Here is an 18,176-nt window from a genome sequence, read left to right as displayed (position 1 = left end):
ACAGTTGATTCTTGTTGGGTGTGCAATGGCTGTCAAAAAATGGGGTAAGCACAACACACAAAACAGAACACAAGTAATCCTCTTCACAGAGCTTGATGGCCGGTCTATCATAGTCACCCCAAAAATACAACACAACGTACAATATTAACAGTTGTGAAATAAGGACACAAACACTGTCAACGGTTTGGGGGGATCTTTATGATATCCCAGACAGTTGATTTTGCTCATCCTAAGGTTAAACCAATGTCTGTAATGGTTTTATTTTTGATTTTCAGCCTCATAATGGCTTCTTTGTCTTTCATTGGCACAGCTCTTATCCTCACATTGAACAATAGTGACTACAGACTTCAAATGGTAGATACAAGCCGAGGTATCTGATGAAGCCATTAAACCCACATGAGGAATCACAAACTCCCTAAAATGGGGCGACCGTTTAGAGAAAAAGTTGTTATTTCTGCAAGCTGTGACAGAACTGCATGCAAATCCCCTTAAATAAAGGTCTGCAATATGCACGTTAATCATGATGTCTGAATTGTTTGATTTTTAATTTTAAACAGTGGAGCTGAGGGGGAAAATGGAGGAAAAATGTGTCTCAGTCACAAACATTATGAAGGGCACTCTATATTAATTTGCAAATGAAATGTTTAAAATTTAAAAACTACCTAACATGTTCTTGTACTGTAAAATGTTGGTGAACGGTACTGGTGTCCAACATGAGAACACTGCTCTCCGATGGAGCTGCTGGCCCCTGACTGAGCTTACTGCGTGGCTGTGCGTGCTGCCGGTTACATTCGCTGACACACAGGTGTGAGGGCACAAAATGGCCTAAAATGGTAACAAAGTGCGTAGTATGCAGTGCCATTCCTCGCTGTTAGTGACGACTGCATTACACTCATCTGTGTCAAAGGTTGTTGTCTTAATTTATATGTAAAAAAGGAAGTTGGCAGTTGAAATTTCATAGGTTTCATGTGCTCATTCATATCTGGGGAACTGCCGTTCATGGCGACCTCTACATTCAGTACTTTACTCTATGAAACTCATAGGCTCTTTAGATAGTTCACAAACATCTTTGTCCATGATGGTAATTTTATGCCTTCTGGATGGGTGTATCCATGGAAGAAAGCAGGTTTTAGAGTTCCAGACATTCCTTTTGCAAAAAAAATGAAGCAATGCAATAGGATACTTAATAGATTAAAAAATGGGTGCCACAGTGGCGTAGTGGGTAGCGCTGCTGCCTCTCAGTAAGGAGGCCTGGGTTCGCTTCCTGGGTCCTCCCTGCGTGGAGTTTGCATGTTCTCCCCATGTCTGTGTGGGTTTCCTCCCACAGTCCAAAGACATGCAGGTTAGGAGCATTGGCGATTCTAAATTAGTATCCCTAGTGTGTGCTTGGTGTGTGGGTATGTGTGTGTGCGAGCTCTGCGGTGGGCTGGCGGCTTGCCCGGGGTTTGTTTCCTGCCTTGTGCACTGTGTTGGCTGGGATTGGCTCCAGCAGACCCCCGTGAACCCTGTAGTTAGGATATAGCGGGTTGGATGATGGATGGATGGAGATTAAAAAATGGGAGCTCTTTGTCAGCAGTGCTTGAGTAAGATGCTCAGGATCGACGACATCATATAGAGGTCAAACCGAACTGATGAACTAAGACAGAAAAAGCTGTGTGGAGGAAAAAAAAATGGGCACGGACCACCAGACAAAAAAGGGGGAGGCGAGGCAGATGTGGCAGATTAAGCTACTGTGGCGTATGGCTGGGGGTGGTACCCAGCTGGGATGCCCAGGGGGACCGTAGGAGTGTTTACGCCTCCTTCAGACCACGAGGTGGCGACCGCCCTGGTGGCTTTGGGGACCACGGGAACTGAGCTTGGAAGCTCAACCCTATAGGGGGCGCCCCGATGCCTGGAGAGCCCTGGTCCTCAGCACTTCCGCCACACCCAGAAGTGCTGGGGGGAAGACAACCAGGGGCACCCAGAGTGCTTCCGGGTGTGCAGCTGGTACTTCTGCCACATTGGGGAGTGCCAGCGGAAGCTAATCGGGAGGCACCTGGAGCATGTCTGGGTGTGTATAAAAAGGGCCGCCTCCCTCCATTCGTTGGCTGGAGTCGGGAGTGCAGAGGACGAAGTCTTGGTGGAGAGGAGTGGAGGCGGACCTGAGAGCAAGGCTTTGGAGAAAGACCTGGACTTTGGGGGAGTTTTGGGGTTGTGTGTGGCACATTTGTATATATTAGTTGTAAATAAACGTGTGCTGGGTGATTAAACCATGTCTACCTGTCTGTGTCCAGGCCAGTGTCCACACTACAAAACTTAAACCAAGGCAAAAGTGAGCAAAGAAAGAAGACACAAGTGGACATCCTGCATCATTGAGGTCTCTCCCAAGAAGACAGATGCTTCCAGATGTGCTACCCAAGCTCTTCTGCAGAAGCACAAAGACATGAGCAATGGATTGCCACCCTGTCTAGGCACAGGTCAGGACGGGCTGTACCCGCAGCCTTCAATTGGTTAAGCAGAGTTTGAGAATGTCTGGACAGACCTACAGCACCTTCAGGAAGTATTCAGACCCCTTCACTCTTTTCACATTGCATTATGTTACAGCCTTACCAAACAACACTCGGTACCACAAAATGATTTCAGGAACTGTTGCAAATGTAGCTATGTATATAAAACAGAATGTCTATCTGTACTATGTTTCCTATGTAATCCTTTCACGGAAATGGACCACATTTTGTATAGTTGTTTTGTAGGACCATACAGACAAGACAGAATACTTTGGAACCCAAAATTGTGAACCTGGGGGTCCTAGTGTTGTGTTGTGTTTGTTTTTTTTTTCTTCTGCGTGTTTGCACACCATTGCCACCTGCTGGCTTAGAGCAAGTTTTACATTCCTTATACCCATTTAACCAAACTGAACCAGATTCTGCACAGTTGTTCTCTAGGACCATACAGACAAGATACGCTACTTTGAAACCCAAAAGGCTGAACAGAAAATTTCACTCTATGCAGATGATATGGTACTATACAGGGTGGTCCAGATCTAATTATGCAATTATGAAAAGGCGAGCACATCGCACCCACTGTTCGACTGACAACTGCCTCCCCGCCATTTTGGAATGCAGGGCAGGTGCTGCCATCTATCGGCAACAAAAATAATTTTTTGTGAGTTCTCTGTGTAATAAACTTAATAAGTTATAGCGTAATGAAAATTGCATAATTAGATCTGGACCACCCTATATATACTGCTCAAAAGAATTAAAGGAACACTTTTTAATCAGAGTATAGCATAAAGTCAATGAAACTTATGGGATATTAATCTGGTCAGTTAAGTAGCAGAGGGGGTTGTTAATCAGTTTCAGCTGCTGTGGTGTTAATGAAATTAACAACAGATGCACTAGAGGGGCAACAATGAGATGACCCCCAAAACAGGAATGGTTTAACAGGTGGAGGCCACTGACATTTTTCCCTCCTCATCTTTTCTGACTGTTTCTTCACTAGTTTTGCATTTGGCTACAGTCAGTGTCACTACTGGTAGCATGAGGCGATACCTGGACCCTACAGAGGTTGCACAGGTAGTCCAACTTCTCCAGGATGGCACATCAATACGTGTCATTGCCAGAAGGTTTGCTGTGTCTCCCTGCACAGTCTCAAGGGCATGGAGGAGATTCTAGGAGACAAGCAGTTACTCTAGGAGAGCTGGAGAGGGCCATAGAAGGTCCATAACCCATCAGCAGGACCAGTATCTGCTCCTTTGGGCAAGGAGGAACAGGATGAGCACTGCCAGAGCCCTACAAAATGACCTCCAGCAGGCCACTGGTGTGAATGTCTCTGACCAAACAATCAGAAACAGACTTCATGAGGGTTGCCTGAGGGCCCAAATGTCTACTGAGCCCTGTGCTCACTGCACAGCACCGGGGAGCTCAATTGGCATTTGCCATAGAATACCAGAATTGGCAGGTCCACCACTGGCGTCCTGTGCTTTTCACAGATGAGAGCAGGTTCACCCTGAGTATATGTGAAAGACGTGAAAGGGTCAGGAGAAGCCATGGAGAATATTATGCTGCCTGTAACATCGTTTAGCATGACTGGTTTGGTGGTGGGTCAGTGATGATCTTGGAGGCATATCCATGGAGCGACTCACAGACCTCTACAGGCTAGACAACGGCATCTTGACTGCCATTAGGTATCAGGATGAAATCCTTGGACCCATTGTCAGACCCTACGCTGGTGCAGTAGGTCCTGGTTTCCTCCTAATGCACGACAATGCCCGGCCTCATGTGGCAAGAGTATGCAGGCAGTACCTGGAGGATGAAGGAATTGAAACAATTGAATGGCCTTCACGATCCCCTGACTTAAACCCAATAGAACATCTGTGGGACATTATGTTTCGGTCCATTAGGCGCCGCCAGGTTGCTCCTCAGACTGTACAACAGCTCAGGGATGCCCTCATACAGATCTGGGAGGAAATGCCACAAGACACCATCCGTCGTCTCATTAGGAGCATGCCCTGACATTGTCAAGCATGCATACAAGCTCGTGGGGCCACACAAGATACTGAAAAGCATTTTGAGTAGCAGAAATTAAGTTTTTGAAAAAATGGACTAGCCTGCCACATCTTCATTTCACTCTGATTTTAGGGTGTCTACACAATTGAGCCCTCTGTAGGCAGAAAACTTTTATTTCCATTAAAAGACTTGGCATCCTTTTGTTCCTAAGACATTGCTCTGTCGTTATTTGTATAGATATCCAACTTCATATTGAGATCTGATGTATCTAATGTGTTTCTTTAAAGTGTTCCTTTAATTTTTGTGAGCAGTGTATATCAGATCCACAAAATACTGTGCCTGTAGTCTTAAGAGAACTAACAAAATTTCAAAAAGAATTAATTTGAACAAAAGTGTGCTCTTTCCAGTAAACACATTATTAGATTAGAGACCCTGCCTTTTTTCATCGCAGATCATTTTAAATACCTGGGGGTAAACATCACAAGTAAACATAAAGCTCTTTATCAACAAAATTTTGCTGTCTGAGTGGAAAAAAATTAAGCAAGACTTGCACAGATGGTGCACCCTTCATCTCACTTTAGCTGGAGAAATTAACACTGTCAAGATGAATATCCTTCCTAAGCTTCTGTTTCTATTTCAAAACATTACAATATAAATCAATAAATAATTTTTAAGTTAGATTCAACCATAACCTCATTTATTTGGAATTCAAAACATCCACATATCCAAAGGGCGACCCTACAAAGACCTAAGGCAGAAGGTGGTGTGGCTTCACCTAACTTTATTATTTATTACAGGGTAGCAAATATACAAGCTATAAAAACCTGGGGCCTCATGTATAACGCCGTGCGTAGAACTCGCACTATAACATGGCGTAAGCACAAAAGCGTAAATGTGTTTACGCACAGAAAAATCCAGATGCAGGAATCTGTGCGTACTCCAACTTCCACGTTCTTCCGCTACATAAATCCCGATCAGCGTGAAAACTAACGCTGCACGCGCTTATGTAACGCCCCAACTCCTCCCAGAATTACGCCTCTTTGAATATGCAAATCAATATAAATCGCCCTTAAGCTCAGCCTTCTGTGAAAAGACAATGGGAAAAGCAGGGAAAATATAAGAATTTCAGCGAATACCAAGTGGAGGCAAAGGAAAAACATACTATTTGTTCAAATAAACCGTGGTATAATCAACAAAATGAAGTTGATCAAGTGACATAGCGTGTTGGAGAAACTTGAAAGCTCACATTCACAAAATCGCACAGTGCCGGAAATAAAAAGAAGTCACATATCAAAGTCGCTGAAAAGCCGAGTTGTAAGCCCACTGTCTGAGTGTCATATGAAAGCTTATTAGGGTACAGAGAAAAAAAGGCACACAGTGGGAAAAAGCACAAAATGTCAACTTCAATCTCGACATTTCCACTTTAATCACGTAGTTTATTTTGTCATTAAAGTAGAACATCATAAACTTCATCTTAAAATCGTTTAATTAACCAGTTTCTCAAATCACATCGTAATTAAAGTAGCACGTTAAATGCTTTGTTTTGTATTTGATCTTCTATGTGCTCTGTGTGTGTGAATCACTACTTGCTTCTTAAACCGCTCTCTTCCTCCAACTGGACACAGAATCCATTACATTAGTGATATTACAGCTCTCTGAATAACTAAAATACTGAGATGTATACGTGATATCATTTTCATGATGATAGGAGTTAAAGCACGTTATTAAACATGTGTTTCACTTCGATGAAATAATTTATTGCAGCAGTACTCAGGGGCGGCTCTAGGCTTGTGGTGGCACTGGGCAGAGGAAGAATCGGTGGCTCCTTCCCGCCCGTCAGTAAGGTAGCTTATGCACGTCGGATGGCCACGTCCGTTGTGGACACTGCATAGCCGCCTCGTGCTCATGACACAAGCGTTTAACTTTTGCGAAATTTGTCGCTGTGTTTTAGCTGTGTTGTTATTTTCTCTTTCTGTTTTATATTCAATATATATTGGCGTAGCCGTCACTGCAGTCAGTGCTTTTCTTTCCCAAGTAACCGATCGCCACACAATCAGCTCTGTAATAGACGTTAAGCCATCTGTAAGCTTAGCCCGATTCTTCAAAACGTTTAAAGAACATTGAAATATCTTCGTAGTACATGTTTAATTATTCTATCCTTCACGACACTCCCAGTGAAGAATATAGATTATTTAAATGAAGTTAAAGTTTTATCTGTATAATTTAATAAACATATTTTGCTGCATTTCACCTTAAAAATGATATCGTCATCATATGTAAATACGCGCTTTATAAAGTGGCTCAGGTTGTGCGATATTATAACTGTAGTGCAAGTTTACAGTGGGGTGATTGTACTTATAAGTACAAACAGTTCTACAAGGAGCAATTGATTGAATGCATTTAAAGTTCTTGGGATGAAACTGTTTCTGAACCGCGAGGTCCATACAGGAAAGGCTTTAAAACGTTTTGCAGTGGCTGAGACAGCGTGTCCTTGAAGCTGTATACCGATAATTCTCTTTCCGATCAGCTGCTGCTGTGATTCACACTCAGATACAGTGATATAAATACTCGAGTGGTGCAGTGAGAGTAATATGGAAAAAGATGATCCGCTGTGGCAACTCCTAACGGAAGGAGCTGAAAGAAGAAGAAGAAGAAGAAGTGAGAGTAACAACGCTAAAGCAGTTATGGTATTTGGAATACTATGGCTGTTCCCTGGACCATTATATTGTTACAAGTTAATTACAATCAGATGCATTACACTAATAAACAATATGCGGTTAGTTTCAGTGTATTTATAAAGCCGCGTCAGGAAAATAAGGTGTAACCACACAGGAACAGTAGCACTGCTTTGACGCTGGGTGCCGCCAGTCTGCAAAACCGAGCGGAGAACTTGCGTACGACAAGGCATGAGGTACCGTGGAAAAGTGCGTGGCTTTACACCAAGTGTAGGTTTTATACATCGCGATTTGAACGTGGAAAAGTTCTTACGCAACATTTCTGTGCATACGCACCGTTTATACATGAGGCCCCTGGGCTTTGACAGAAATAGATGAATAGACACAGGCTTAGAAATAAAATCCTGCAGTACTTCTGTAAATTCCTTGCTGTGAACACCAATAAGTAGAAGTCATCGCCAATATGCTAACAACCCAATTTTGCTTCGCTCACTCAGAATATGGAACCAATATAGGAAGTATTTCAAGATGGAGAATCTTTTATCTGTGGCATCTCTACATGATAACCACCTTTTTCCACAATCTAAAACTTACACAATTTTTAATGTTTGGAAAACATTCAGGATTAAATCACTTAGAGAGCTGTACATAGACAGCATGTTCGCATCCTATGAACAATCACACTCTACAATGAACTTTCCAGCAACGCATTTCTTTCACGATCTTCAAATTAGAAACTTTGTTAAACAAAACCTGCAAAATTTTCCACACCTCCCACCTACCTCTATTTCGGAAAAAATATTGATCAGTCTTGAGGACCCAGAAAGCTTTTCTACAATATGTGAAAACCTTTTAAAGTCCCTCCTTTTCAAAGATCCCAGAGTACAGTGAGAAAAGGATCTCTCACTCAACATCTCAGAAAAGGAGTGTAAAGTAGCAAAGCACAGAATTCATTCGAGCTCCATATGTGCAAAGCATACAATTATTCAGCTTAAAATGATATATCGAGCACCTTTGTCTTGTAAAATTGTCCAAAATGTTTCCAGGGCAAGAACGTTACAATCAAGCTCTGGCCTCACTGGGTCACATATTTTGGGCCTGCACCATATTAACATTATTCTGGACCAAAACCTTTAAATGCCTCTCAGACAGCCAGGGTGTCACAATCCCTCCTAATCCACAAACAGCTGTGTTTGGTGGTCTCACAGAGGGGCTTAAAATGGAGAAGGACAAACAAACTGCGATTGCCTTTACTTCACTATTGGCGCGTAGACTTATTTTGCTCAACTGGAAGAATCCTAATTCACCTCTTCTAAGTCAGTGGATAACTGATGTCATATATTATTTGAAACTGGGAAAAATCTAATTATCACTTACAGGATCTGTACACAACGTCTTCTAAACCTGGCAAGATCTAAATCAACAACATTTTAGAATAAGTATTTAAAATGAGGAAGCAGATTCTCTTCCCTTTTTTTAATTCTATTTCATTTATTTTTCCTACTATTAAAGTTTTATTCTGTTGGTCTAGCTCTCTCTCTCTCAGGGGTGGGGGTTGATTTGTTTCGAACCTAGTTTTGTAAAACTTGACTTGCTTGTACAGAATGTTATTTGATTTTAATAAATTCAATAAAATGTAATAAAAAAAACAAAAGAAACCCAAAGGTTTAACTCGGTGGGTCCCAGTTTTGCTTTTTTTCCCCCTTGTGCGCTACAGTTTGCACACCACTGCCATCTGCTTGCTTAAAGCAAGTAATACAATTGTACACCCATTTAACCAAACTAGATGAAGTTTTACATAATTGCTCACTAGGGCAATACAGTCGAGGTAAACTACTTCAGAAACCAAAATTTTGAACCCAGTGGGTCCCAGTTTTGTTTTTTTAATTCCTGTGTGCTACAGCTTGCACACCACTGCCACCTGATGGCTTAGAGCAACTATTACAGCGGTGGGCAAAGTCATTCCTAGAGGGCTGCAATGGCTGGAAGTTTTTGTTTCAATCCAATGGCCTAATAAGACGTACTTATTGCTCAAGTAACATTTCTGCTTTATTTTAATTGTCTCACTCATTAAGATTTTGAACTCATATTGCTTATTTAAGTCCTAAACAGCTGTATTCTCGGTTTTAAAATATTAGCAGTAAGATGTAAATAATAAAGGAAAAGAGCAGACCTCCATTTAGCTTGTTATCATTTACACCTGTGTGTATTTATTGTGCACCATTTGGCTCAATTAAATAGAATATAGTTAATTAAATAATTAATTAAATAGAAGAAAAGTGAAGAGAAAAAATGTGAAGGACTGAGAATTACTCCTCTATTTTAGACTTCAAAGTATTTGGATGATATCCTTAGAAAGGAAAAAAAAAATCTAGGATAAGAGAATGGCCTGACATGGCAGAGTTAAAGCACTAACAAGCCATGAAATTAAATTATTGGCAAGGATTGTTTTCTAATTAAGCATTTTTTTTCTAAGACTCTGTGAAGCACCTAGAGCATGGGAAAGACATTATATAAATAAAATGTTTTATTATTATTAATTATTATTATTATCATTAACTGGGCTGGAGCAAAAACATGCAGCCACTGACAGACTTTGCCAACCCCTGAAGTATTACAATCCTATACCCATTTAATGGAATTGGACGACATTCTGCATAGTTGTTCTCTAGGACCATACAGATAAGATAAACTACTTTGGAATCCAGAATTTTGACCTGGTGGGTCCCAATTTTGTTTACTTTTTTTTCCTGTGTGCTACACCCATTGACATATATAGATAGACGCCGCATTCACTGTGTTGCCCAGTCGACACGATGCGTCAGCGCGTCCGCCCTATTGCGAGTGGTAAAAGTGCCATATAAACTAATACAGGTAGACATGGAAACTGGGTTTTTATAATGAAAAACCAATAACGTTTAAAACAGTATCGTTTACATACAACGGATTTTGGCGAATCGTTTACATGCAATTATTTATATCCATTTATATACTAATAATTACAATTATTAAATAATAAATAATTCCTCCCGTATAAGTAACATTTCTCGGACTGCCTTCTTCCATCTCCGGAACATTTCTAGACTTCGTCCTGTTCTTACGCAGCACAGTACTGAAGTATCGGTTAATGCCTGAGTCACCTCACGTACAGATTACTGTAATGCTATTCTATCTGGCATCCCACAAACACATATCCATCGCTTACAACTTCTTCAAAATTCTGCTGCCTGGATAATAACCTGCTGTTCTAAATCCACTTAACATATCACACCTACTTTCTCTCAACGTCACTGGCTCCCTGTTAACTACCGAATATGATACACAATACCACTCTGAACATTTAAAGCTCTCCACAACCCCACTGATCTCTACAGACTGACACTCCTCTCGCTCACTCAGATCCTTATCTGCATTCACTTTCTGTACCGCACGTCAAACTCAGTGCTATGGGAACTTGAAGAATTCTCTTCCCTCTCATATTCGTCAGCTTGATTCAATATCACATTTTAAAACTGCCCTCAAAACTTATCTTTTCAAACTGGCATACCAATTGTGAATTTTGCACTGTTACTGCCAGTTATCTTTGTTTGTTTGCTAATTTTTGCTTTTTGATTTATCATTCTATTGTTTTAATTTGACTAATGTTGTTTAATTTTATGGTAAGGTGACCTTGAGTCCTAAGATTATAAAACGGGATTTTCTAATGGCCAGATATTTCCAAAACAAGTGTTCAACCTTACCTATGAAATGTAATCCTCCAGGATCTGGTTTGGAGTGTACAGCGGTTTGTACAATCCCAAGCAGCACATTATTCATTACTTCACTCCACAGCAGTGCCACTCGCAATATGGCGGCGACGTTGACGTACGATGTTGCTGGTCATGCGACGTCAAGTAATTCTATGTCTATAGCTACACCTTTCACACCAGTGCCACCTGCTAACTAACACCAAGTATTACAATCCTATACCCATTTAACCAAACTGGACCAAATTTTGAATAGTTTCTCTCTAGGACCACACAGATAAGACAAACTACTTTAGAAACCAACTTTTTGACCCAGGAGGTCCCAGCTTCAAATTATCTATATCTACTGTAATATAAAAAGGCATACCATGCACATTTGCAAGGGGGGTATTGGGTGAGGTTTGATCGAGAGTGGAAATAAATGCAAGGCAACATAAAGGAGAACCAAAGGGCTGTTGTTTAACTCCTGCTTCGTCTGCTTTTCTTCATAATTCAAACACTATAAACTGTTCACCTTGAACTAAGAAGATGAGCCGGACACGACAACTTTCATGGTTACAACAAAACAAGGAGTTACTGCAATTCTGATATCCAATCAGACTCAAAAAGAAAACATTTTTGACTGACGAGAGTAGAGACATTAATAGAGACAAGTGTGGACAACGGATGGGACAGCGAGCAATACAACAGGGTCACCATTTAAAAAATACACAAACTTTTGCATTCATTCCTTAACCCATTCTATAAATGTACTCAGGGAATGCTGGGTATGGCTAGGAATAAATAAAATAAATATCACATTGACAAAGTATTCAGACCCTTTGCTTTTACGCTTAACATTTGGCTCAGGTACATCCCATTCTGTTAATCACCATTGAGATGTTCCTACACCTTGTTTGGAGTCCACCTGTGATTAATTCTATTAAGTGGACAGGATTAGGAAAGGCACACACTTGTCCATAGATGGCCTAGCAGGCGGCATAAACCATGCTAGAGTTTAGAGACAGGGCTTTGTTGAGGAACTCATCTGGGGAAGGTGACAAAAAATGTCTGCAGCATGGAAAGTTCCCAAGAGTAGCGTGGCCTCTGTAATTTCTAAATGGAAGAAATTTGGAGCAACCACGTTTCCCAGTCAAGCTTAACAATTGTAGAGAAGGTTCTTGGTAAGAGAATTGTCCAAAAACAACAAGTTATTTCTTGAGTAGCCCAAAATCACACAAGGAATGCTTCGATGGGCTTTAATAGGCCCTGTATTTTTGACAAGAAAAAGCTAAAAAAAAAAAAAAAACTTATAGGAAAAAAAAATGGGAGAAATTTTAGGAAATGAAGTTCAGAGATAGAGAGAGAGGCCCTCTTTCCATATAGGTTGGGCATGGAAGGAAAATTGACTCGATGACTGTATTGTTGTTGGCTTTTATTCTCATTTTAACTCTTGATTTTAAATGCATGACTCACCACTGTTTTAATGGATTATTGATTGATTGATGAAGAAAGCACTGCACTACTTATTTGGACACTTTGATCGGTTTTTGGATTTTAAATAGAAGCACTATGACTTTATGCACCTACCCCTTGTCTGGGTGTATGTGTCCTCCTCTGCCCCTCTCTGACAATATCGACAGTTGCAGGTTCAAGGGGCTCCCAAATAGCAAGTGAATGCATGGAGCTGAACTGCATCGTCACATGCAGCAGCCAGAATCTTAACTAGAAAAAGAAAATCTGAGCACATCTCACCAGTTTTAGTGTCATTACATTGCTTACTGGTGTCCTTTAGAATAGATTTTTAAAATCCTGCTAATGGTATATAAACAACTGAATACTCTTATGAGCTCCCTTATATATTTTAGAGGGCCTGTTCCCTGACATCCCCAGTCGAGACCTCAGCTCATCTAACACTGGTTTGCTTATTATACTAAGAGCTAAGCACAAAAGATGTCATGAGGTGGCCTTTTGCTGTTATGCACCAAAAATTTGGAATACTTTACCAAAAGAGAAACGCCAAGCTAATACCATGGATCAATTTAGAAATCTATTAAAAACCCAGTTTGTCAACTTGGCCTTTTCTTAATTTACTTCTGTTCTACTTTTGAATACACAATGGGAGGTCAGAAAATCGAGAGTACACCTTATGAGAAGGTTTTAGGAGTCGTAGTGCACTCGTCATTATCAACTGCCAGACAGTGTTCAGAAGTCATTAAGAAGACTAACAGAATGTCAGGTTATATAGCGCCTTGATGTGTGGAGTACAAGTCACAGGAGGTTCTGCTCAAGCTTTATAACACACTAGTGAGGCCTCATCTGGAGTCCGGTGTGCAGTTTTGATCTCCAGGCTATAAAAAAAGGACATAGCAGTGCTAGAAAAGGTCCAGAGAAGAGAAGCTAGGCTGGGGCTACAGGGGATGAATTATGAGGAAAGATTAAAAGAGCTGAGCCTTTACAGTTTTAGCAAAATAAGATTAAGAGGAGACCTGACTGAAGTGTTTAAAATTATGAAATGAAATAGTCCAGTGGATCAAATCTGTGATTTTAAAAGGAGTTCATCAAGAACACGGGAGCCCAGTTGGAAACTAGTGAAGGGGAAATTTCACACAAACATTAGGAAGTTTTTCTTTATACAAAGAACCACTTGGAATAAGGGAGCAAGTAGTGTGGTAGACAGGAGGACTTTAGGGACCTTCAAAACTCGACTTGAAGAAGAATTTCTTTAGAAGAATTAAGTGGATAGGACTGGTAAGCTTTGTTGGGCTGAATGGCCTGTTTTCGTCCAGATTGTTCTAATGGTCTACTTCTAATACTGTAGATTATATATGCATTGCAACTGTGGAGGATGGCCGGCCGTTTATCCCGGCCAATACCCCCAAGCCGCCAGGTGGAGCCCTCCTTGCAGCATGGAGGTCCCCAGAAGACCAGCAGGGCATCACGGACAATGGAGTTTTCATGCACAGCCCTGCTGGATGCCATGGGGCCACTAGGGGACGCTGTAGAGAGGAGTAATGGATATTTTCCCTACGCCCCGGAAGCACATGTGGACAAGAGTAATGACGTGCTTCCGGGGTGAAGAAAAGAACTTGTACCTGACCCGGAAGTGATTGAGAGTCACATGGACTGGGGATGGAGAACACTTCCGGGTCAGGGGATATTAAAGGACTGTGGGAGCTCCCAGATGGCGAGCTGAGCTGGGTGGAAGGGTGGCAACGCATCTGGGAGTGGAGGATTGTATTTGTGATTTATTATTGTGATTTATATGAGAATAGTGGAGGAGAGGGTGTTTTGTGCACTGGGGCGATTAAATAAAGTCATTATTGGGACTTTTACCTGGTGTTTGGAGTCGTGGACAGGGGTTCAAGGGAGCGAGAGCGCCCCCTATCTACCACACAACATAATGTACTTTAAATATGTGCTATCATTATTAATCCCTACTGTTTTGTTTTCCTTTCCAGTTTCTCTGTTTGTGGCAATTTATGCCACCATCATCTGATCATAGTAGTGTGCGGCTGCTTGTGATGATGGGGATGTACTTGACGCTACGTGACTCATACGCTTGCAGATGCAGTGCACCGACTACTGTATACCTGTGTGTGTACTTTATGTAATTCTGGATGATTCCACTAGGTGGCAGTGCAAGAAATCGTCACTGTGAGAAAACAATGCTTGGTTTTGCTGCCTGGCGAGTTGAGGAAAGAAAGAAGTTGAAGATGAAAACTCTTTGTAATGTGATGCTGTTGCGAAGGTGCAGAAAAAGACATCAACAGAGAGACAGAAGATGGTGTGTGAGCCCTTTAAATGTATTGAGTCATTAACATGGGGAATATGTGATGCTTGTATTGTCTATGCAAGAAATGGATGAAGAACAGCACCATTAATACTTTTGTATGTTAGCATACAAGTTTGATGATTTGCTTCTCTGCATCGAAACATTGAAGCACACATATTGATCCTGTTGGAGCTCAAAGCCTGCAGTCACACTGCATTACTTTTCAATGGCCGAATCCTCACTTCTTTAATCAGACATTTTTTCAGCTTTACAGGTATATATGTCTCGAAATTGTTTCCATCTCATCTTGCATTTCCACATCCAATTTCAAAGAGATGGAGATCTGATGTCAGCTGTCTTGACAGGCATGTCTGTCACTATGGAGAGGAGTCATGTCACATTGTAAAGATGACAATAATTTCTAACCTGCTCTGTCAGCTCTTCCTCGAAGTGTTCAACTATGCTAACATCACGTAGCAACACTTGTACAAACACCCTCAAAATTTTTCCTGGTCCTGCAACTCGCGCATGCGTCGTGTTAATTTCTGACAATGTGTCCAAAGAGCACTGGGAGCAACTGGCAGGCATGATGCATGCATGTGGGCACTCTGAGTGTCAAGTATATCCAAGCCCTAATAGTCTATGAGATGGCATTGAATTGTCTAAAATGCAGATTAAAAAAATAAGATAGATAGATAGATAGATAGATAGATATGAAAGGCACTATATAACAGATAGATAGATAGATAGATAGATAGATAGATAGATAGATAGATAGATAGATAGATAGATAGATAGATAGATAGATAGATAGATAGATAGATAGATACTTTATTGACTAACTTTAGCACCTATATAGTAGGTAGAATACCCATTTGGGTCTGGGTGGTCTTTTGGTCTTGAACTTGTGTTAATTTAGATATTATGCTCCAGTATATCATCTCTGGAGTTTTTGCTTTTTTTGTTTTTTTCTGTCCTCCCTGGTCATCTGACCATAGGATTGGACTTAATAAAATTATCTTCAAATTGGGATTTTACTACTTGTTTTTCTGTGTTATGTAAGCACATATTGATTCTTTATATATTATTTATTTAGTTCAACATCTGCAATAAGATGCTGCAGATGTTCTATCAGACGGTTGTGACGAGCGCCCTCTTCTACGCGGTGGTGTGCAGGGGAGGCAGCATAAAGAAGAGGGACGCTTCACACCTGGACAAACTGGTGAGGAAGGCAGGCTCTATTGTAGGCACGGAGCTGGACAGTTTGACATTCATAGCAGAGCGACGGGCGCTGAGCAGGCTCCTGTCAGTCATGGAGAATCCACTGCATCCACTGAACAGGATCATCTTCAGACAGAGGAGCAGCTTCAGCGACAGACTTCTGTCACCATCCTGCTCCCTTGACAGAATCAGGAGATCGTTCCTCCACCACACTATACGGCTCTTCAGTTCCACCCGGGGCGGGTAAACGTTAACATTATACAAAGTTATTGTCTGTTATACCTGCATTGTTATCATTCTTTAATTTAATATTGTTCTTTATCAGTATGCTGCTGCTGCAGTATATGAATTTCCCCTTTGGATTAATAAAGTATCTATCTATCAATCTATCTACTTACATATAACTATCTTCTACTACTTCTATCAGTTTACCTCCATGTCAAGATGCTCATGTAATCTGTGTGTGTGTGTGTGTGCTAGACCATCAATTATGTTGTCTGTTAGGCTTTCTCTGAATTTACTGTCTTAATCTTCTTTATTTATTTATGTATTTACTTTGTATTATGCTTTATACTGTATACCCTGTCGTTCTTTCTTATATTCTGTAAGTGCCTTGAGCATGGGAAAGGCGCTATGTAAATAAAATGTATTATTATTATTATTATTATTATTATTATCTGTTTCTAACTGGTGGTTTTATTTTTCATTTGCAGCTCTTCTTTCATACTGTGTGAAGCACTTTGCGTGACATTCCTTATATGAAAATGTGCTATAGAAACAAATGTTGTTGTTGTTGATGATGATGAAGCCAAGATTAAAAACTTTGGCCTTATTTCTAAGTGACATGTCTGGAGGAAAACCAGGCACTGCTTACCAACTGTGCAATACCCAGCCAATGGAGGAGGCCTGTGGTGACAACATCAGGGAGACTGGGAGACGAGTCAGAGTTAAGTTAAACCTGAATGGACCAAAGTACAGAGATGTCCTTAATGAAGACCTGCTCCAGAGCACTCCGGGCCTCAGGTTCAATGACTCTGAGCACAAAGCAAAGACAACACAGGGGAGGCTGAGGGACAACTCTGTGAATGTCCTTGAGTGGTGACCCAGCCAGGGCCCGGACTTGAACCCGATCAAAAATCTCTGGAGAGACCTGACAATAGCCATCCACTGATGGTTTCTATCCAACTTGATTACTTGAGAAGATCTGCAGAGAAGAATGGTCGAAAATCCCAAAGTCCAGGTGTGAAGCTTGTCACGTCAAACCTAAGAAGACCCCAGACTAGAATCACTGCCTCAGAACTGAATAAAGGTTCTGAATACTTGTGGCAATAGTTCTTTTTTTTTAATACATTTACCAAAATCTCAAGTACTAGGGTGCTGTACCATGTTAGCCATTATGAATGTAGAGAAAAGCCAAGCAAAATGACACCTTTTATTGGCTAACTAAAAAGATTACAATATGCAATATTTTGAGGCAACTCAGGCCCCTTCTTCAGGCGAAATGTAATACAGAAACTGAAGTTTCCTGTGTTTATATCCACACGCTAGGACAAGAAACAACAATGGTAAATCTTTAAATGAAAAATCTTAAATGTAAAAAATTAATAAACCAACAGACAGATGGACCTACCTAAGAAATGACAGCTTCCACCCCAAGCATATAAGGCCAAGCAGTATGGTACAGTTTGCTCAGACCCGACAGACCAGGATAAACAACTGCAGGAGCTCAGACAAGATTTCATCAGACAAGGTTATACCCCCAAAATGATAGACACTCAAATAAGAAGAGCTACTGCCATACCCAGAGATAACATTCTGGAATATAAAAAAGACAACCAGGACCGCATCCCCCTTGTTGTCACCTACAACTCGAATCTTGAAACACTTCGAAAAATTACAAAAGAACTTCAGCCAATGCTAAACAACGACCAAACACTGAAAAATGTATTTCCTGAACCTCCCCTCCTGGCATACAGATAACCGCCAAGCCTGCAGCAACTAATTGTCCGAAATTCCCTAAATGAACCGACAGAAAATGGCACTTCTCCCTGCCTACAGAAAAGATGTAAAACGTGTGCCCACATCTACAATACAGACCGTATAGTTATACCACACTGCCGACTTGAACATCACATAAAGGGATCGTTTTCCTGCAGATCATCTAATGTTGTCTACCTAATTCTCTGCATGAAATGTCCTGACACTGCACTCTATGTGGGAGAAACTGGACAAACAATCCGCCAGAAAATGAATTTCCACAGGTTCCACATTAAACGTGGCAACGCAGATGTTC

The 18,176-nt window shown here is 41.1% G+C and overlaps 1 protein-coding gene across 1 annotated transcript in view; it reads right to left on the bottom strand.

Annotated features, from left to right (window-relative positions):
* The window catches only part of LOC120526440 (anti-Muellerian hormone type-2 receptor-like), an 88,226-nt gene that overhangs the window by 3,136 nt on the left and 66,914 nt on the right, over nt 1-18,176 (bottom strand). The gene's annotated exons all lie outside the window — the stretch shown is intronic.

This window comes from Polypterus senegalus, chromosome 3 (assembly GCF_016835505.1).
Source record: "Polypterus senegalus isolate Bchr_013 chromosome 3, ASM1683550v1, whole genome shotgun sequence".
Lineage (NCBI taxonomy): Eukaryota > Metazoa > Chordata > Cladistia > Polypteriformes > Polypteridae > Polypterus > Polypterus senegalus.
Note: the sequence above shows the minus strand (reverse complement) of the source record. Positions and strands in the feature narration are given on the sequence as shown.